The 22,720-nt window shown below is 43.1% G+C and overlaps 1 protein-coding gene across 5 annotated transcripts in view; it reads right to left on the reverse strand.

Annotated features, from left to right (window-relative positions):
* ADAMTS9 (ADAM metallopeptidase with thrombospondin type 1 motif 9) overlaps positions 1-22,720 on the reverse strand; it is a 173,877-nt gene that overhangs the window by 138,703 nt on the left and 12,454 nt on the right. The window lies entirely within an intron of this gene.

A 22,720-nucleotide genomic window follows, 5' to 3' on the forward strand; every position in this document is an offset into this window, starting at 1 on the left:
AAGGCATAGAATAGTTCTTGAAAACATTCTTTCAATTCAAATTAAAATTTCTAGCTCCTGTGAGTGAAAAGGCATGCAATGTTTAGAGGGAAATAAGAACAGAACAAGTGTGAAGTGACAAATGATTAAGTGAATTATGCCAAATTATACCAAAATGAAGAACAGGTGATTGAGGTTAGTTATATCTGAGAATTAGGGTTAGGGAGAGAAATTACAGAAATGCGGAATTTGTACAAGTCACAAAATGCAGTTTCCCGTGGAATATTTCTGAATGACCTTTGCTCCCTTTCCAATCATGCACACAAATCTTCCTCTAGCAGCAATGGGACCAAGATATGTGCAAGTTCTCCGGATTAAAAAGATCTTTAAGACGAGCTAGAAAGATGCCATGTCGTCTTTCATGGCTCAATAAATTAAAATCTTGAAAAGCTGCTGTCCAGGATTGGTATCTTCATCCCTGAATTTACCTTCCAGGGGGAGGAGCAATAGAGCTGTAAAAGAGAGCCATGAGAGAATGGTGGGCAATGGCCAGCTTGCGGGGGGAGGAGGTGGGAGATGACATCTAAGATGTCCTCTGGCCAGATGAGTCAAGGCTTCCCCAGCCCATGTGAACATGAGGGGAGCAGATGGCAGCAGTGGCTGGGCATACCAGCATCTCCTAGCACACCTGCAAGGCTGGGTGTCAGGTCAGCATCCCATTCCATGTTTCCAGGTTGGGAAAGGGGTGCTGGAGCCACAAAGGTGGTCCCCCCAATGGCCATGGTGGAGGCCAGTCACCCAAGTTCCGGGGGGGGGGGGGTTGGTGAGTTGGGTGGGGTATTGCTTGTGGGGAGAGGGGAGATTTAAGCAGATGACATGAGTCAGGACAGGGAGGAACAGCATGGGAGAATCCCAGAGGAGCTGGGAGAGTGACTGGGCTGCAGGTAGAGGGAACAAGGTACAAGTAAGTAAGTAAATTATTGTCACAGCCTTGTGCCATAGCATCCAAAATAAAATAATTAAGACAAATACGTTAACAGAAATAGTTAGACTGAATTCAGATTAAAACTTAATATAAAAGTTTAAGATATTGTCAAGAAATAACACATGGCCATACATTTGTGCAGTTATACATTACCCCCTCTTAAGCTACATTAGAAACAAGCTGAGGATAAAATCAGAGGACACATTCATGCAGATTTTCCTTGGGAAATAGCAGGTGCAGGAGGGCTCTGATCAGAACCACAGCATAGAAAGCAGAAACAGTTAGCCCCATCCCTCCCCTCCCCTGATACCAGTACAATTTCCCGGATCTCAAACAGCCCAAAATCTGCTACCCTAACAATCTTCATGCCAAACTTCATCCCCACTGTGGAAGTGGGGGTCTTCTGAGGTTAGGCAAATGACAATGGGAGAGAACTACCTCTCCCAGTCCTAACCTAACACAAGGATTTCAAATCTGAAAATTATTGTGTAATTCGCCCTGAGACCACGAGGAGGTAAAGGTAAAGGCACCGGGTCATTCTGACCCTTGGGGTGATGCCCTCCAGCATTATCATGGCAGACTCAATACAGGGTGGTTTGCCAGTGCCTTCCCCAGTCATTACCGTTTACCCCCCAGGAAGCTGGGTACTCATTTTACCGACCTCTGAAAGATGGAAGGCTGAGTCAACCTTGAGCCAGCTGCTGGGATCAAACTCCCAGCCTCACGGACAGAGCTTCAGACTGCATGTCGGCTGCTCTGCCACTCTGCGCCACAAGGGAGGCCAAAAATTCAAACATAAACAAAGCCCCCATCCCTGAAGCTATTTATAAAGGGGAAATACCACTGGAAATGTGATCCAATCTACAGGTTTTACCAGAATTTGACTCTGAACCACAGGAAAGACTGGCAAGCATCCTGAATGGTGTAGCTAGGAGACATGTGCAATTCCAATATAGTCTCCACCAGAAACTCAAAGCTACAAACTCCACCAGAAACTCAGTCAAGCTACACTCTCAGTCCCTACTTCTGATAGAGGGGATAACAACCTACTGTTAGATGAATTGCAACAAAATACAGGTTAAATACCCGTATGCTCCAAATTGCTATCTAAATGTTATCTGCTATCTGCATGTCTTTTCACAAATTGCTATCTGCATGTCTTTTCACTCACAAGAGCCAAAAATTATTATGAAGAAATGCATGTTTCCTATTCAAAACCGGCTAGTTCCACAGATCTTTGGCCACTCTCCAGCAATTCTCTCACCTGATGCAGCACACTATTTCCATCTGTCACAATGACCGCCTACCAGCTTGACAAAGTGCTCTTTAAATTAGGAATGGAGGTTCTAGAACAGGGGTCTGCTGTCTATAGGCCTAGAAAATGAAATCTTTACAGTGTACTGGAGACAAAGAGCTTTATGGGATTAAACACCTTCTTAGAAGCGCTGTTAAGAAACGGAAATCATAGAGGTGAACAGTTTCCAGTAATCCAAGTGTGAACCATGTGCAGATTTAGATCAGTTAATAAAAAAGGCATGTTTAGAGAACATTTTGCCAGCACGTATTAGAGAAGCCTTTGTACCTGATTAACGAAACATTAATGGCCTGGCTTACTTCTCGTGTAAATGTTGAGTTGTAAAATAAGAGGGAGATAATTTCTGAGGAATATCAACTATGAATAACTTTAGAGGAAAATCAGCTTACCACTAGATGCTTGTCGACTTGCTACAATTCATTACAGAATCTGCTCTACAATACCACAAGGATGAAATTTTTCTAAGTTTTACGAGACAGGATCGCATTATTAGCTGTGATATTTTTCTATATAATGAACAAGGACCACCTGCATTTTTATTAACTATATAAAAAATCCACTAGCCATAAATCACAGTGATTAAGTCACACTGCTACGGACCCTGATGGAATTAAGCAGGTTCCACAGGGCCTGCAAGATGGAGCTCTTCTGCCAGGCATTTGGTTGAGGCCAGGCAGATGGAAGAGGAGATCTGCCCCTTCTGCAGCATCCCCAGCAAACAGGTTACATTATTGTTCTGAAGTTGTATCAGCAATCTGGGGGGAAGCGGGGCTGGTGTGGTGGGAGATTTTTAAGGCGCTGTTTTAGGATGCTTTGGGCTGATCCTGCATTGAGCAGGGGGTTGGACTAGATGGCCTGTATGGCCCCTTCCAACTCTATGATTCTAATTGTTATTTTATAAGCTGCCAGAAGCTGGCCTAAAAATGACAAACAAATAAATATCAGGTTTTTACACTATGAACCCTGCTTTTCAGATTGATTCCAGTGCATTAAGACAACCATACAGTGTGCCCTTGCACATATTTATTAATTGTGAGACCTCATGTTCGCCACTTCCTAACAATGGACTCAGAACAACCAGTGCATGGGCAGCAGAAACTTTATGGCTCATTAGTCAAAATGACAATTATCAACAATGTTAAAACTGTATATTTAATGATATGCAAATAAGCTTGCTTATGTTGGGGCTTTTTGATCTCTTGATTCAAAATTAGAAACAGTTTGTGTATGTATAAAAGTTTAAAGACTCCTATCCTAGAATGAAAGTTCAGTGGTAGGAAAATCAAATACAAAATGTTAGTGCTATGTTCTATCATGGATGACTATTATGTATGCTTCTAAAGTGTACTACCTTTAACAGATATACTTCTAATATATATTGCCTATGATGAACCTAAAGTTTATTAGCCGAATCTATTACTGGGTACAATGCACACATTCAACGTGTAATGCATTTAACACACACAAAGTTTACAAGCTCCATCAATTTAGACACAAACATTTCTACTTTAATATAGCAGTTTACCATGAGAGCAAAATCTATTACAAAATAGTCGGATTTAGACAACGACAACAGCTGTATCTAAAATATACCTACTTTTCCCTTGTATATTTATTACTCAGTGCTACAGTTACCTTAAAGGTCACCTTATTGCACAGCTGCTGGTAAATAAAGGAAGTATCACTTTTGGTATCTAGCACAACCAAACACAATAGGGTATATTAAATATTCTGCATGCCCACAGAAATGTTTGCTGAGGTGTAAGGAAAAACCTGCAGAAAACCTATATATGGAGACATGGTATCATATTATGGAATTTGGGCTAAAACTACGGTACATATGATGCTTGAGTTCTATGAGTGTAACTCCAGATATACAGATATATCCGCTCAAATTATAAAAGAGTGTGGGAATGCAATTTCCCTGAAGTTCTTTTCTTTGGAAACCTGCTGGACCAAGGTTGTACTTCTTTGTGAAGTAAACAGAGACCCCTGCTTCTTAGATTTTCGACCTGACAGACAAGAACCAGATGGAGATGAACAACAAAGATTTGTTTAACAGAAAATAAAGTATTTATGAGGTAAACATGATATGTGGATAAGTTAAATATATAAAATAGGCTCTCAAGTAAAGTAAATAACTCCTGAAAGGAAATCTGATTCCTCTTTCTTTGGGATAGATTACCTCAGCAGGTTCAAGGCAATTCTTTTCTTTGGCAGAGCACCTGACCACAAAAGCTACATACGCCAGCTAGCAATGATGGGCCCTGAATAGGATGCTTAATTGTAGCATTAAAATAAGCTTTCTTCCCTAAGCTGACCTCCAAACCCTAACTTTAAAAAGTCAAATAAAAACCTGGCTAAGCTGTTGCTCCTTTTCCAAGCCCCAAAATCCCTTCCTGAAAAAAAAAAATGAGTGACAGCCCAACTCTCACAAGGTATGTAGAACACATGCCTGCTCTGGGATCCTTGGTCCCTCTTACCTTCAACATTTTAAAAACATCATCATAATTTAAAAATATCACATTTCTAGCTACACACAGAATAGACCAGGGGTAGTCAAACTGCGGCCCTCCAGATGTCCGTGGACTACAATTCCCAGGAGCCCCTGCCAATGCTGGCAGGGGTTCCTGGGAATTGTAGTCCATGGACATCTGGAGGGCCGCAGTTTGACTACCCCTGGAATAGACCAATATAGAATGGATCAAACATGTTTCGACCCCGAGGGTGGTCAAATTATTCCAAGAAAGGCACATGTATAAAATCAAAGGGCTTGCTGGGTGGCAAAGAAAAATCTGTTAAGTGCCGCTCCAACTGGTCCTTCTAATGTAAAGGCTGAGTTGGAGCCCACCTTTTAAATATGTACTTCCAGAGGCCACCAGTCTCTGCTTTTGCCCAGCTCTCAATCATCAGTGCATTCTCACGTGTGTCAGGAAAAGGCGGAACAAAGATTGACTGCCACAACATATATCAAAGATACATCGGAACAAAAGCATAATGAAAGAACCTGGTTTATCAACTTTAAGGATGAGGAGGCTGAATAACAGTATCTTTGCCACGGAAAAATGTTTTACATGGCAGTGTGTCAATTAACAACTTGGAAAAGCTTAATAGAAATCTAACAGCGCATTACTAAGAAGACTTAAAGGGATATAAGTAGTGGAGTCGATGTAACTCTGCTTCTATGAATCATAGAATCACAGAGTTGGAAGGTACCTCCTGGGTCATCTAGTCTAACCCCCTGCTCTATGCAGGACACTCATAACCCTATTGCTCATCCACTGTAACCTGCTACCCCCTTGAGCCTTCACAGAATCAGCCTCTCCGTCAGATGGCTGTTTAAAATTTTCCAAAGATGGAGAACCTACCACTGCCCGTGGAAGCCTGTTCCACTGAGAAACCACTCTGACTGTCTGAACTTCTTCCTGATGTTTAGACAAAATTCTTAATTTTATCCCATTGGCTCTGGTCTTTCCCTCCGGGGGAAAGAGAGAACAACTCTGCTCCGTCCTCTACATGTCAGCCTTTTAAATACTTGAAGATGGATATCATATCCCCTCTCAGTCGTCTCCTCTCCAGGCTAAACAGACCAAGCTCCCCCAACCTTTCTTCAATGATACTGCACATATTGTCAAGGATTCTACAAGAAAACACATGCTATTTTACATCTGATGTGACCTATGTGTCAAAAAACAGCCGTAGCATACATATGTTGGGATGGGCAGAAACTGAGAAAACCTGGCTCAGGATGCCTGCCCACAGCCTGTCTTCCACATGTCAGCCCTTTGAAGAGTTCAGAAAATGGGCTCCAAGCCGCCTGATGTGCTAGTAGCATCTTCTGCTGGGGGGGGGGGGAGTTCGTGCTTATTGCCACAACCATTTGGCACAGCGGAAAGTGATGATATGGCCATGAGCACAGACCCTTCTACTACCTTTCATGGCACCAAACACCTGATCAAGCAAACTCCCAACCCAACTGTAGCTCAAGACAAGTTGATCAAGTGGGTCAGCTGCCAGAGAGGGAAACAGACAGGTAGGGAAGGCAGCAACCAGACAGGCACAGATTAATGGCCCCTCAGAGAAGCAGATCACTTGGGGAGAAGTTTCAAATTAGCTGTGGAGAGCTCAGCGCTAAAATCACCCCAAATCACTCCCTGAATCTGGAACAAGTCAGGGAATTGTTTCAGGGAGGCAGACTGATAAACACAGATCACCCTCCCCCAAGGAGGGGCTGAGAGAGTTCTGTGATTGGCTCAAGGTCACCCAGCAAGCTTCATGTGGAGGGGTGGGAATCAAAGCTGGTTTTCCACTAATGTTTTCCACTGCCCTTAACCTATGCTGGCTTTCATGTGCAGCACATGACAATGAAAGAAAGTCCAGTTCAGGTTCATAAAGATGGAAAAAAGCAAGTTTCTACAGCTACTTGGGAGTCAGCCTGGCTGAGGCAACAGGCAGTAACATGGTAGTTAATTATTTCACAGTCCTTTGCTAAGTTCATCAAATGTTAACCCATATACCTTCAGGCTGTAGGCTGAAAATGAAGATTTTACTGATTGGTACAAAGCCAGATGATGTTGACATTATGTTAATAGACAACAAACAGGGTTACCTTGCTAGACAGCACATTTTACCACAACACTGGAGGTACCAGTCAACAACATGGTCTCTTGCACACAGCCTCTTAGTTGCCTTCTCTCCATATTTGTCAACAGAGAGATGACATCTGAGCTAATGAGATGCCAGAATTCTGTCAGAAATGTTGCTTCCCCTCCTGTTTTAACAGTAACCACTAAAGTGAAAACTTTACAAGATCTAATACCTCACAATTTGGGCAGGGGGGATATGAAACAAAATTATTTGAAGTTGACATACTGAAGATGTCTGATCCGCCACTGCAACCCATGTCAAAAGTAAACATGGAATGTCACCAGTATTTGATAAGAAACAAGGGAAAAAATAAGCCAGAAAATGATAATGTTGATGCAGCTCCTTAGTTGTAGTTGTTAGCAATGAGTTAGGGAACATTATCCACATTCCTTGTGGCACAGCCATTAAACTGTACAGTGTGTAGTGGAGACATTCTGTTTGCTCAAAGAAATCACAGCTGTGTCCCACAAAATGTGATAGGAAGGGAAACCTTTTATTATGCAACCCTTTTGTTTGATCTTGACTGCAGAGATGTGCAACCATGTTCTTGCTCCTTTTAGATATCTTTTCTTATATCAGGGTTTTCCTACCTATTCTTAGAAATCAACAAAAAAAAGAAGTGAAAAGCCAAGATAGATCCCAGCAACCAGTACGTCAGACAAAATCTTGATAACTTACCCTTCTGACAGGCTGCAGCTTTTCAATTTCCTAGCAGCAGTTGTACTGACATTACAGGTAATATGAGTGACCCTTTAGTAAAGCTAGGCATTAATATTTGAGCCTAAAAAGGTGAGATTGCCAACTGCCTTTTAATGGGCATGCGTTAACAGTGCGTGTATGCATGTAAAGCGTTGTTCAGCTAGTGTAGCTGGGACACTCAGTTGAGTGTCCCAGCCGAGTTTTCATGGGCAAGAGACTAACAGAAGTGGTTTACCATCGTCTTCCTCTGCGTTAACAGTAACCTGACACAGAAAATGAGATGAATCTTTCCTCACTGTTTACCTCCATTGCAAAAAGATATATAAAATTATAAATTCTATATGCCAGAATTGTAAAAGGTTACATATTCTGTATAACAGATTAATGTTTACTTAGCAAATGTACATGCTGCCTCTCTACAGACCTGCTCCAATCACCAATACCATATTATCACTTTATGAAACATAAATTATTAATACTGTATAAAAGCAAGCCATAAAAAACATGAAACAAACTAGGACATAAAAACAGAATTAAAATATTTTGAGCATCGCCCCATAAAACAGTCCCCAGACTAGAAGCATATCATAAAACTGGGGGGGGGGTCTTTAATTAAAAACCCAAGGAAAAATGAAATGTTTCTGCCGAACACCTAAAAAGACGGAGGAGGAGGAGGAGGGAGGAGGAGGAGAAGAGATGGCTTATATGCCACTTTTCTCTACCAGAAGGAGTCTCAAAGTGGCTTATATAAATGTGGCTTTCCTCTCCTCACAACAGACACCCTGTGAGGGAAGTAAGGCTGAGAGAGCCCTGAAGTTACTGTTCAGTCAGAACAGTTTTATCAGTGCTGTGGCAAGCCCAAGGTCACAGATTCGAGGTCCGAACTCCTAACCACTACACCAAGCTGGTACACACCAGGTAAGCCTCAAGGGGGAGAGAAGATATTCCAGCGATTAGGTGCCACCACTGAAAAGCCCTGACCAGAGTAACTGGGCTAGACAGTACACAAGGAGGCAGTTCATTAGGACCCTTAACCCTAAGCTGTTTAGGGCCTTAAGAGTAAGAACCAGCACCATGAATTATTTCTGGAAACAGATATGCAGCCAGTGCAGATCCTTCAGCACACAGGCGATATGATCCTTGTATCCAGCCCCTGAAATTAGCCAGGCTGCTGTTTCCTGGACCAGCTGACATTTCCCATTATTATAGCCAACCCCTCATTTAAAAGCCTAAAAGCTGACTTCATGCCACAAGCCAGCAGCTCCGAAAGGAGAGTTTCACTTCCTTGCCCTGGTGACTGCTTTGAGATGTAAGGCGTTTATCTTCTGCTTCTCAACAAAGTCTAAGGCAGCTCATAAACTAATCACCATAAAATAAAATCAAAAGTACCACATGGTCTGCTGCAGGGCAAATTCGACTCCTGCTGGAAACAGGAGATGGGGAGGTACAAGGCGAAGCTCAGACACAAAAGGGGGCAGGGTTGAATCATCTGTAGGTACGAGGGTTTCATCAGGTGCTGTGCGGCTTGGCGTGCAGAAGTGAAAAAAGAAAAAAAAAACCCAAAAGCACATAGCTGCCGAAGGTCTACAATTCTTTATTGTTCCGACTTCACAGTAGTGACCCTAAGGATGCGGGAGAGGTGTTGAGCTGCTGAGTGAGGACAGGCCAACTTGCTAGCCAAAAAGGTAGCAGAAAGGAGGCATGAAAGAAAGAGGAGGAATGATAATTACCCCCTTCCCTTATAGTCAATTCTAAAGTTTTCTTGGATGACAAGGAAGTTTAAGACATCATGGAATGCAAGGTTGAAAATCCTGGCTCTTTCCTTGGGGCAGAGCTAGTCTTAAAGCTTCCATACCAACAAAGGTGTCTTTTCAGTTCAGCTTATCTCTACATACACCCATTATAAATAGTCTCGAGGATTTCAAAAGACCTTTTGATTTCCAGCTAATGAGAATTGCAAAGGCTGAAGATAGTGGAAACCAAAGATCTATTGCTATTGCTCTTAAAACACAGGCACAAGTTTGCCGCATAGGCTGCAGTAATCCAAGCTCTCCCATTCTGCTAATGCGTTCTGCCCTTAACGGTATGGGGCCACCCCTCGGAAGGGCTCCATTTCCATGCCCAGTCAAGTGCACAGTCAACAAAAGGGGGCAAGTCAGGCCTACTCTTTCTGCAATGTGGACTCTGAAACAGAAAACTTTTCACAAAGGCAAGACTGCAAAGAAAAGAGGGAACCGTGCCAGCCTTTTCTCTTTGTCCTTTAAGGTGGTTTTTAAAAAGCCTCTGTTCTTATTGCCTGCAATTCACTTGAGGAGGTGTGAATGTGAAGGAAACGGTGACAGGCACAGCTGAAACATTTCTAATGGCAAACTGGCAAATTATAGTGATTGCTGCTGTCAGGGCTAAGCAAAATAATAAAACAGGAAAGCATTTGGTGTACATTTATTTACTTTACAGAGAAACAGTGGATGTTCACTGAACTGTCCCTAGAGTTGGAAGGAAAAAATGCAGCCCTGTTCTTTTACTGACAAGGCCCTAGGACAAATTCTCTCCACAGTTACTGTACATGAAACAGCCCAAACTCCCAAGAGGCCAGCCAGAGAATCAGTCCATATTATCAAAAAGCATTCAGAAGTTTGAGGGACCAGCTTTTTTGGGGGGGGGAATGGGAGAGGAGAGTTGATATTCTTTTTAAACTCATCTTTATTAAATGGTGTGCCATCTCAAAAGCATACCTACTCTCCTCTTAAATCAGAGTCCAGTAGTACCTTTAAGACCAACCAAGATTTATTCAAGGCGTGAGCTTTCGAGTGCAAGCACCCTGACGAAGGGTGCTTGCACTCGAAAGCTCACGCCTGGAATAAATCTTGGTTGGTCTTAAAAGTGCCACTAGACTCTGATTTTATTGTGCTACTTCAGACCAACACGGCTACTCACATTTGAATCCACTCTCCTCTTGTAGTTCTAGCTGTATATTTAATTTGCTTTTTGTATTTACCTCAGTTCCAAGCCTTGTTTTACTGAGGTAGCAGAAATTCCATACTACATCAAATTATTCTAACCACTTTTTGACTGACTCCTCCTTATAAAGAGTTTGATCTTAAAAAAAAAAAAAAAAACATCGAATGCTTTATGCCTGAAGTACCACTGTGCAATTCTTTCAAGCTGGTTTGTCTCAGAGAGTTTTGATGTTCATGGAAGTGAAGAAAGGATCTCAGACAAAGCCCCAGCTTTTCTGTCACCTCCATTTCACCTTATCAGTCACTGCTGGGAGGGAGGGAAAGACTTTGGCGTCAGATCCTATGTATTCTCCCAGAGGCTGGCACCATGCTGAGAACAATTTCAATCTCTTGCCACCCCAGTGAGAATTGGAGGAAGTCCTTTTATTCCTGGTTACAACCCTTTTAGCTCTTCCTCAAGGAGGGGAGGCCTCTGATCCACCTTCCTACTTGTAAATGAGAGGAGTAATGTTAGGTCACTGGAGTGGCTGGCCTTTTGTGAATACTTCACCCTCTCTCTGAAAGAGCTAGGGCACACTGGGATTTTAAGCCCTCACATCCATTCTCTTGCAATCTCTGCTCTGATGTAGCTGTTTTAAAAGGCAAGATAAGCACAAGCAGGCGGGTATCCCACGGAGGAGTGGTGGAGTCAGCCTTAGCCAACTACACTGACTCCTCATTCCAACATATGAGAAAATAACTTCTTATCAGTGGCTGCAGCCAGATACAGACCGCGCTGCAATACCAAACAAAGGTCAAAGGGAAAAACGGTGTGGAGGAAGAAAGGAAGCAACCTGCATTACCCATTTAAGAAAAGCATAAAAGGTAAAGCGAGGAAGGAAAATAAGCAAGCACAAGGAAAGGTCAACCGATAAGAAAACAGACCTTTGAAATCATTGGTGACACGGAGAAGGAAATACCAGAAACCGCTAATTCAAAATACAGATGCTGGACGCAGAGAGCCAGCATTAGAGAATTAACAGCTAGAAAAGCAGTTGCATGGAAATGACAAGAGGCGATCAGATTAATCATGGAGGGTCCTCTTTGGCTCCTAGGACCACAGAGCTTTACATAAGATTGATTCCAATTTTTTGCTGAGTACTCTGGCAGATAAGCTGATTCATCAAACGCACAGATTTCCGAACACATGTCAGCCCCCAAAAAATGCAACACTAGGGCCAACCAAAATATGAGAAAAACGTGTCTGTCTCAAGATGGTACTGCTGTAAATTCTGAATGCCAGGAACAACAGGATTATGCAGTATTTGTACATTCAATTCCTCCAAATTTCAGCCGTAGTATTTGCAAGATCGGGACTTGAACACAGGTCATTCTGTATACAAAGGACATGCATATTCCCTGTTTTATTGAAAGCAATAATGAAAAAGATACCACTATGGAAGTTCCTACAGTGCAGAAGATAATTTTTTTTCTGTAACACTGTATCCTCTGCTTTTGCCACCGTTTTTTAAAAATGTATGAGACGTTCACAGCTATCCTATTCAGAGGGCAAGCGAAGTTTCTACAACCAAGATCCGAACACCCAAACTGACAAAAAGCCATAGATATCTATATGTCCTTAATCCTCCCTCACAACATAACTCTCATCTGTTGCTATACCTGCTCTGTCCTCCCTCCTTCCTGAGATTCTGAGGCCTTCCACCTCTTCACTGTATAGATCAGGGTCAAAGTAGAACCCCAAGGGCATATCTGAGACGCACTGCCATTTTAGAGAGTTTCCATCTGGGAACTACTTTAAAGGATATTGTCAGGGCCCTATTTTGGTCAGCACCAACATGGGGAGGGGACTGCCACCCAGTTTTAAGGCATTTCCAGTTAGGAACTCACTCTTTTAAATATGGCAGTACAACCTGGTGCATCTAATATGAACCTCAGACACAGTTCTGTTAATTCATCTTCTAGGCCTGTCCTATCACCTAGGGTTGCCTGCTAGGGCTGAGAAATTCCTAGAGATCTGGACTTTCACATTACCATTCTAATCTGGACGTTGTTCATTGTTGGCCCAATTTCAAGTAAAGCACTACAGGGAGGGGAGTTTCACATAGCCAATTTCTGTTCATGGGTCCTCTGAAGCGCTATGGCCATTTCAAACAGTATGGCTTTCCTTCCTGACCTTTTTCGCCACATGATCTTTCTCTGAGGTTGTTTTTCTTAAACATTCTAAGTTAAAAAGTACCCCTGAGATCAACTGACCATTGCAATCAAAGTGAGATTGGCTTCTGTTACTAAGAAACAAGAGGAAAGAAGTAGCTCATTGGGCTATGGGGGCTCAGGGCACCACTGATTGGAAGGCAGATGCTGAGCATCCAAAGCCGAATGAGCTACTTCTTTCCTCTTGTTTCCAAATAAAAGCCAGTATCACTTTGCTCTCAATGGCCAATTGATCCCAATGGTAGTGCTATAGCGCTATAGCTCAACTCAGAACATTTTTTTAAAAAACCTCTGAGAAAGAGCACCCGGTGAAAAGGGACACAGGAAAAAGGCAGCATTGCAGGAATTGCTATGGACATTTTCCACAGTACACAGTTTTTGTCACCTGTGGCTCAACCACACTTTCCTAACCCAACATGGGTAGATTTGACTGAAAAGGTACAGTATATGCTGGCGTATAAGACTACTTTTCCCCCCTGAAAAACATGCCTCCAAGTGGAGGGGTCGTCCTATACGCCGGGTGCACTTCAGTTGGGATAGACATAGCTGCCCATAGTGGCCCATAGTACTGTAATGTAATGTAACAAGCTCTATATTTTGAGTGGAAATGTTTGGGGGTCGTCTTATACGCCCAGTCATCTTATACGCCGGCAAATACGGTAAATAAATTCTGTTAGCAGCTGGTTACTAATACAGGCCTCTCTGAAATGACAGGAAAAAAATCTGTTACACACCAGGTACTAAAATAAAATACAAAGGCAGTTTGGGAAAAAAAAACCCCTCTCATACCTTAACCTGGCTCTTAGGGTAATTATTATGAGGGCGAGATAGAAGACAGAAGGAGTGGGATAAAAAGGGACTAAATAAAGGAAAATAGTTTCCTAGCGGTATTTATTTCTGCTACTAAGGACATTTAGCAAGTACAAGTACAAGTACAAAGTATTACCAATATGAAAGAATGGCGAACAGAAATATAGGGTACATTCTGGACAGGCAGAGACCTTCTGGAGAAAGCTGAGGGGAACTGCAATGGCAAACATGCGGAACAAGCTGATACTGTGACTCAAGCACCAACACTATTTTCTCTTGTATGAAACTGAATATTTATTAGTCGTGTGTTCAGTTCTTGGCAGGGCTAAGCCAAGCGTCCATGTGGTTCAATTTTCCTCTCAAAATTGGTATGTTGGACAAGGAGGAAAGTCTTTCATTGAAAAACTATGCAAATTATGCAAACACTGAAACTGTTTTGCTGCTTTCTTGTCCAAGGCCTGGATGCCAAGGCCTGCTTAGAGAGCACAGTGCAGGAAACCTCAAAGGGCTGTTTATGCAGACCACAGGCAGCTGTGTGATCCCTGAACTTGCCCAGAGGGGCCACACTGAGGGAAGCTCCCAAGTTTTATAATCCAGGCAGCCTGTCCACGTGGGCCAAACTCAGGAAAACCCCACTGATTCAAAGGAAGAAAAACTCTGCGCTGACAATTATCTTTTGCACCTTTAGCAGAGAGAACACCCTGGTGAACATAATGGGACTTCTTAATGAATGAACATGCATAGGATTGTACGGATATTGTTTTTTATATAGCTTTATAGAATTATATATGCTTTGCATTGTGTACAGTGAGAGCCAGCGTGGAGCACTGGTTAGAGCGCTGGACTAGGTTCTGGGAGACGCAGGATCAAATCCCCACTCTGCCATGGAAGCTTGCTGGGTAACCTTTAGGCCAGCCATATGCACTCAGCCTAACCTACCTCACAGGGTTGTTGTGAGAATAAAATGGAGGCAAGGGGAATTATTTGAACTGCTTTGGGTCCTCATTAGGGAGAAAGCCAGGGTATAATTAAAGTGAATAAATAAATACAAGAAAATTATCTATACGTGGCTAAAATAATCAGCTATTGAACAATTTATTGATAAAGATGGGATCAGAAAGAAACCTCCGATCATGGGTCCTGACATCTTGACAAGGATTACATACAAGAGTTTCCCCATGAACTTTCTTACATGATTTCAAACCAAGGGGTCCACCATATGCAAACAGCAGCGTGCATAAAGGGTACAAATCAGCTGGGCACTAGCTATTCCAGTATATCTCAAACATTGCGCAAATAGTCCACAATGCATTGACTCTGACTCTTCTGTACTAATAGATTCAGGTGGTTAGCCGTGTTGGTTTGAAGTAGCACAACAAAAATTGAGTCCAATAGCACCTTTAAGACCAACAAAGATTTATTCAGAAATGTATTCAAGAATACACCTTTGTTGGTCTTAAAGGTGCTATTGGACTCATCTTCTGTACTAAGTTAATTTGGACCACACACTGCTCCGATCCTTTTAAACCAATCTGACATAGGAGGTGGCTTAATCTTCCCCACGCAGGAGGCAATACAGATGCTGTAGTTAGAAACAGGGCAATTTCAAAATCTACTCCTTGGACTCTAGTTTTAAGATGATCCGATTGGGGTATCTCAGGATCAAGTGTAGACAAACTCCCCTTATTTGCCTCATGTACAAATTCCCAGCCCATGTGGAAATAGGCTCAAGACCTGCTCACGGACACATGGACCAAATAAGACTCCCATAATTAAATATGAACATTTTTCAGTTACAAAAAATGGGCAATTCCAGCTTCCGTATATTAGAAAGATGTTCTAATGCAAGAAAGGATAAGGAGGTGAGCAGCTAATCCTGTAAGAGGAAAAAAAGATAGGCAGGAAGGATATGTTAGCAATTATCAGATATTTTTAAAAATCTCCAACAGGAGTGGGGGGGAATGTTCACCCATTGCAAATGCCACAAGAAACAGTAGCTCTAAATCACAGAACTCTGATATTATGTGCTTGTTCCTAATAGCTTTTGTGGTACCTATTATGACACTGTCCAGTCTGCTTAAATGAGCACAGCTACTCTGATGGCTGCTGTCTAAATAACAGAGAGACCCATGAGTTAATCTTAATTTGTGGATTCTTTGTTTTGTTTTAAATGTATCTCTCATTGGCTGTAAATCCAATAGAGGTTAATTGCACAAGGTGGACTGGTGTTGCTGAAACTCTTCTGTAGCTGGTATGCAGCACATACAGTCCTGAGAATGAAGCTGGGGGAATGAAGGCTGCACGCATAACACTGAACATTGATTGATTGATTGATTGATTGATTGATTGATTGATTGATTGATTGATTGATTGCCTGCCACTCCTAGACTGGCTGGCTCCTGGCTGGTAACAGATTAAAACCCAACCCTTACAGAATCCTCAGCAGCGATAATTACTCTAACCCCTCTGCCCACTCCCATTACCCCATAGCTCAATGAATCCCCTCCACCCTATGCCTATGGGGGAGGTATAATATGATGGGGAGTCAGCCTGATGTTCCTGCTGTAACAAGGAGGGGCCCATAGATGGCTCAACCTCAACTAAATACCTGGCGGAAGAGCTCCATCTTGCAGGCCCTGTTGAACTGAGGAAGTTCCTGCAGGGCCCTCAGCTCTTCTGGGAGCTCATTCCACCAGGACAGGGCCAGGACCAAAAAGGCCCTGGCCCTGGTCGAAGCCAGGCGGGCTTCCCATGGGCAGGGAACCACCAATAAATTTGCATCCGCAAAGTATCACCCCCCTATGCTAGGTCCCAAGCCTCCTGCATTCTGGAAAACCACAAGATGATAATTACAGCAGACTATACCTACCATAAACTAGAAAGGATAAAACAAACCATACCAGTTAAAGGGTCGGTCTGTCCAACCATCCAAGGAACACATTTTGAAGGTACGTACCAGCACTCGGAAATAGTGATGTTCACAATAATTGGTACAGTAATTGTGAGAAAGCAGGTTTTGAAAAGAGCATCTCGTGTTTCACATCATTATGACCCTGCAACAAATCTAACCTCAATAATGAAAAAGATACCCTGAATCTATCCCCCATCCCATGTTCTTCCCTGGATCTCAAGTAGGCAGCCTAAACGATCGAGCACCTTTTTTCTCAACATCATTCCCCAATCCTCCCTTTCCCAGCTCAGGAAAGACACAACTCACAAACTCTGCAGTGAGCAATTTCCCCTCTTTATTAAAGATATATTTTTAAGCACGCCGCTCACTCCTTCTTCCTCCCGCCTCCTTCACTTCCCTGCCCATATCCCCTCCCTACAATAACCGGAAAGGTTGAGATCAAATTCTATTTCAAGCTATAGTTGAAAAGCTGTTCAACAGGGATGCTAGCAGGCAGAAGCAAAGGAGCACTCAAGCTGTCGCTGGTGTGTGCTTGTGAGTACCAGCTACGGCTCTTCCCAGCCCAGCAAATCATAATCCCTAAAAGCACCTAGCCCTATTTGCCAGACTTCAAATCAAGGACAAAGATGGGGTACTTTAGTAAGATTTGTTCAACATGAAAAAAAACCCAATTACTCCTAACTTGAATAACTTGCAAATATTATACTTCTGGACAGCAGTGATTGTCACTAGGCAGGGCTGTCATCATGGAAGAAGAGCTACTTTTTCACTTACAAACACTTTCTGCTTCCTCTCCCCACAACAGGTACCCTGTTTAGTGAAGCTGAGAGACCTCTGAGATAAGTGCTCTGCGAGAACCACTCTAAGAGAACTGTGACTGACAGGGCCTGAAGCAGCAACTGGCACGTCCCCTTGTGTTTTCTGCTTCTTAGGGTTCCGCTGGCTTCTAAAACTAAGTGAGCCTTATCATCTTCCCTTTCAAAACTATAAAAGAGCAGTGCTTATCAGTCCCTTCTCCAGCTCTATCTGTCAGGCTGGTAGCAACAATCCCCCAACCCCCCCCCAAAAAAAACTAAAAACACTAAAGTCATCTTCATAGTTTTAAAACTGGAAAATATTAGACTGTGGTATCAAGTCAGAGAGCCAGATAGGGTAGCACTACCGACTAGGAGGAGGGTTTGTTCCAGGTTTGTAGGGGATGCATACTCTAGGATAGCGATCCCCAACCTGTGGGTCGCGGACCACATGTGGTCCTTCGACTAATTGGAGGTGGGCCGTGAAGGACGCCTTCTCCCCCCTCCCGGCCCTTTACTTCATCCCCCCCCAGCCCTTTACAACACACTTCATTGTTGTGGCGTGTCTGTATCTTATTTTGAAGGGATGTTTAAACATTACCATAGCGATCAGAGAGCGCTAGGGCAATGGTTGAGAGTAGAGGAGTAAACTACCCCCCCCCCACCGGGCCTCAGTAAAAGGCGCTGAGTGGTCCCCGGTGAGTGGTCCCCGGCGTTGAGTGGTCCCCAGTGATAAAAAGGTTGGGGACCACTGCTCTAGGAGAATCCTTTCCATTAATTACAAATTCAAAAACTGTAAGCTTTGGAAGCTATGGAGACTGGAAACAATTTCACTTACTGAAAAATCAAATTAGCAGCAATGGGCTTATTTTCTTTTTACACAGCTGGATACTTCCCCAGCCATTTTGTGGGAGTCGACAGGAGGAGACGCAGAGCAACTGGGAAATAACACAATCAGTGATGCACTGGATTATTATGATTAGCCAACAATCCACGTCATTTACTACTTAGGCTGCCCAGATCTGCGAATCTTGAATATGGAAATCTACCAGCAAGTCCAATCCAATGTTTCACAGACTCGTTTCTGTACACTCAGACACAAGTAGTATATTCCTTTTATGTCAAGGTCAGGTTTCTGTGTACATTTACATGACGCACACAGACCCAACACTGAAGCGACTGGGAAAGACAGACATATATAGGCTTGCCGTGAACTTATTTCAGGTGGGCTATCTCCCGGGGAAAGCCCACCTACCCTTGGCTCTTGGAAAGGCAAGAGAAACAGGGGAGGGGTGAACATGACGATGGGCATGACTTACTGACATCAATCCATGGGCTACATATAGTCATCAATCACAAGCACTCTATGGCAATATAACATTTCTAGAATGGGCGTCAATGTGCTGATGTCATGCCTGGGTTTTCGTTCACTCGATATAACTTCTATCTCTTGCTCACCTCCCAAAGCTCCTTGGGCCACCACCTGGCATGATAGGGATCTGGATACAGGCTGAATAAGTTCCACAGCTGCTGGTTGACCTGCATTCTCAGTGGCAGCTTCTACCTTGTGGAACAGCCTGCCTAAGGCATTCAGGAAAACCCTCACCCTTCTGTTATTCTACAGAACATACAAAACATTGATGTTCAAGAGGACATACTGGAACTGCAGTATAATGAAGAGCCCAGAAGAGGACCTTTATAATGGAATAGGATCACACTCCACTGCTGCAATTCTTGTTGATATCACTTGCTTTTACAGTATTGTCTTTACCCTGTAATTCTCCTTCTTTACCATTTAAAGCATACCTTGCCTGAGTTTCCTGTTGCCACTGTTCTAATTTTGGGGCCCTAGTCCTAGTCGATGATTCTTTTATGCTATCTGACTGCACTGGTGCTAGCCTGTGATCTCTCTTGAGCTTCACTGAGAAAGGCACACTATAATTGTCAATTTCAGAGGAAATATTTAAAAAATATTTTTTAAAAAAATAAGAAAGCCCAATTAGTTTCAGGGGGAACACTCTGACTGCAAAAGGGATAATCATGTTACTCTGTGAAGTCAAAATAAAACAGAAGTCCAGTAGCACTTTCAAGCCTAACAGCATCATGGGATTTCGTGAGCCAGCTGAGTTCCTCAAATATTGAAATAAATGTTTATGCCGTTACAGATTTCTGCTTCATTTTGGGAAAACACAAAAAGTTCCATAGTGTTACTTAATCGGCATAACTACGTTTTTGGCAATTAAGCTGATCTTTACCTGCCAAGTTTCTGACCTATTGTATGATTCAAAGGAAGGAAATCATGGTTTACAACCCTCATGATTCTTAAGTGCATGGGATTATAAAGACTATATCCATGAGAAATTCCATTCTCATTCTGCAATAAAAGGTCTCTTACAAAGGACTTCTGGGGAGGGGGGGGGCAGGCGGCGGGAGAAGCTTGAAAACCCAATGCCCTTAATCCCCCAAATTTCAAATAACATTATTGTTTTTAAAGTATGCTCTATTTTATATACAATCCAATGAATCCAGTTTATGGCTCTAATGCAGGGGTGGCCAAACTGTGGCTCTCCAGATGTTCATGGATGCCTCATGGAAATTGTAGTCCATGGACATCTGGAGGGCCATAGTTTGGCCACCATTGCTTTTAGGCAACAAACCTATGCACACCTACCTGGGTGTAAACATACTGAACACAGTGAAAATTGCCCCCAAGTAAACGTGCATAGGGATGGACAGGGATAGCCTCTTGGAGGACATTGTTCTCCACCAAAGGACGACTGAAAAGAAGAAGGAAAGTCAAGGCCATCTGCCCACTGTGTTATGTTCCCATCTGCAGAGTCATGCCAAAGCAGTTTCTTTTGCAACTACAACTCCCCCTATGGCTTCACTTATTATACCATAGCCATAAGAACACCAAAGCTATTTAAGAAAGAATTATTGGACACAAGGTGAGCAACTCAAGACAGTTCAACAAGTAAGCAAGAAATGGCCACAAGCAACTTTTTAGAAACACAAGCCTAGCTGCATTTTAGCTTGCTCTGAGCTGCATTATAGTTTGCACAAAGCAAGTTTCACTGGTGGGTGGGGAGGGTAGATGTGAGTTTCCTGCCTTGTTGCTTCAGGTTGGACTAAATAACCTGGGGAGTCCCTTCCAATTCTACGATTCTGAGAAGCCAGTGTGGTACATTGGCTAAGAGTGGTGACTTCTAATCTGGCAAGCTGGGCTTGATTTCCTGCTTCTCCACATACGGCCAGCTGGGTGACCTTGAGCTGTCACAGTCCTGTTAAAGCCGTAGTCACAAGGAAGTTTCTCAGCCCCACCCATCTCACGGGGTGTCTGTTGTGGGGAGAGGAAGGGAAAGCGATTGTAAGTTGCTTTGAGACTTATTCGGGTAGTGAAAAAGTGCGTATAAAAGCCAACTCTTCTTCCTATATAAGGAATAACAGCAATGTTGTGGCCATAAAATTTAATATATGCATGATCTGTTTAGCATTGTCTGACAAACATCTGGGGGGGTGTATGTTAACTTTTCAATAGTCCACAGCCTCCTCCATTTTCAACTAATAATCAACAATTCAGCCTCTAAAGCAGCAGCAGAAACACATGCAAATGTAAAGCACAAAGCTAATTATAAGGGGCTACACTCTAGTCCAGTAGCACTTTAGTGGCCAACTAGAACTTGAGGGTATAAGCTTTTGAGAACAAAACTCCATCAGATTTTGCAAAAGGAGCTTTGACTCTCGAAAATTTATTCCCCCAAAATACTGAGCCATGCAAAGAAATTAGAACAAAACTGACAAGTGCTGAATCAGCCGGCCAACAAATTATATTCTAGCCAATTTCCAAACTCAGGTGTAAAGCCAGAAGTGGAATGAAGTGGCTGGTACACATGGCAAGGCTGATTGCATATGTTGCCCACATCTAGCCACAGCTGCACAGACTGGCTCATCCCCGCTGGGCAAAGTAAGCCGAGTGCCTGCTTGACACCTGGTCTTCAGCTCCTTTTTCAGTCAATGCAAATACAGACGGGAGGACAGAAAGGCAAGATTCCACTGGGCAAGATTCAAAAGAGCCTCTTGTTGCGCAGAGTGGTAAGGCAGCAGACATGCAGTCTGAAGCTCTGCCCGTGAGGCTGGGAGTTCGATCCCAGCAGCCGGCTCAAGGTTGACTCAGCCTTCCATCCTTCCGAGGTCGGTAAAATGAGTACCCAGCTTGCTGGGGAGTAAACGGTAATGACTGGGGAAGGCACTGGCAAACCACCCCGTATTGAGTCTGCCATGAAAACGCTAGAGGGTGTCACCCCAAGGATCAGACATGACCCAGTGCTTGCACAGGGGATACCTTTACCTTTAATACAGACGGGAGGACAGAGAGGCAAGATTCCACTGGGCACCAGGACCATCTTCAAATGGACAAGAGGGGCATTCCTTTCCAAAAATAAATGTACTTTGCACATACTGAGGAGCATCTACCTTGGTGTTTTGGGGGGTAATTTAACAATTCCCTTCAGGTGAACGGAATTCTGTACATAGAGGTATCAGAATTCGTGAACAAAGAAGTTGGCTACTGCATTTTTGTTTGTTTGTTTATTAGATGGATTTACAGACCGCTGCTCCCAGCAAGCTGGCTCGCAGCAGTTCACAGAATGAATATAAAAAAATAAAAACAAATCTTTCATAAAAACACCCCAATATTAACATGTAGAAGAAGAAGAAGAAGAAGAAGAAGAAGAAGAAGAAGAAGAAGAAGAAGAAGAAGAAGAAGAAGAAGAAGAAGAAGAGTTGGTTCTTATATGCCGCTTTTCCCTACCCGAAGGAGGCTCAAAGCGGCTTACAGTCGCCTTCCCTTTCCTCTCCCCACAACAGACACCCTGTGAGGTGGGTGAGGCTGAGAGAGCCCTGATATCACTGCTTGGTCAGAACAGTTTTATCAGTGCCATGGCGAGCCCAAGGTCACCCAGCTGGTTGCATGTGGGGGAGCGCAGAATCAAACCTGGCGTGCCAGATTAGAAGTCCGCACTCCTAACCACTATACCAAACTGGCTCTCCTAACCACTACACCAAACTGTACTCACTGCACACGTCATGAGATCACAGTTACAATGCTTGTTTGTTGTGTCATACCAAACAGAGATCACAGAAATAATGTTACATGGAAAATTCTACTTTATGCAACTATAAAACTATTTTCATGAGGCTATATAAAAGGTGATGCTGATAAGTGAAGCAGGTCTGTTCATCATCATCATCATCATCATCCATTTCTTACCTGCTGCTCTCAGAAATGATTTGTGTTGGGTTACAATAGAATAAACTCCCAATACATAAAAAATAAACAAGAATTTGCTCCGGTGAGGAGAGAAATAATACTACTCCTTAACCTCCCACTATACCAAATTTCTACACTCG

Source organism: Paroedura picta, chromosome 3 (assembly GCF_049243985.1).
Source record: "Paroedura picta isolate Pp20150507F chromosome 3, Ppicta_v3.0, whole genome shotgun sequence".
NCBI classification, from domain to species: domain Eukaryota; kingdom Metazoa; phylum Chordata; class Lepidosauria; order Squamata; family Gekkonidae; genus Paroedura; species Paroedura picta.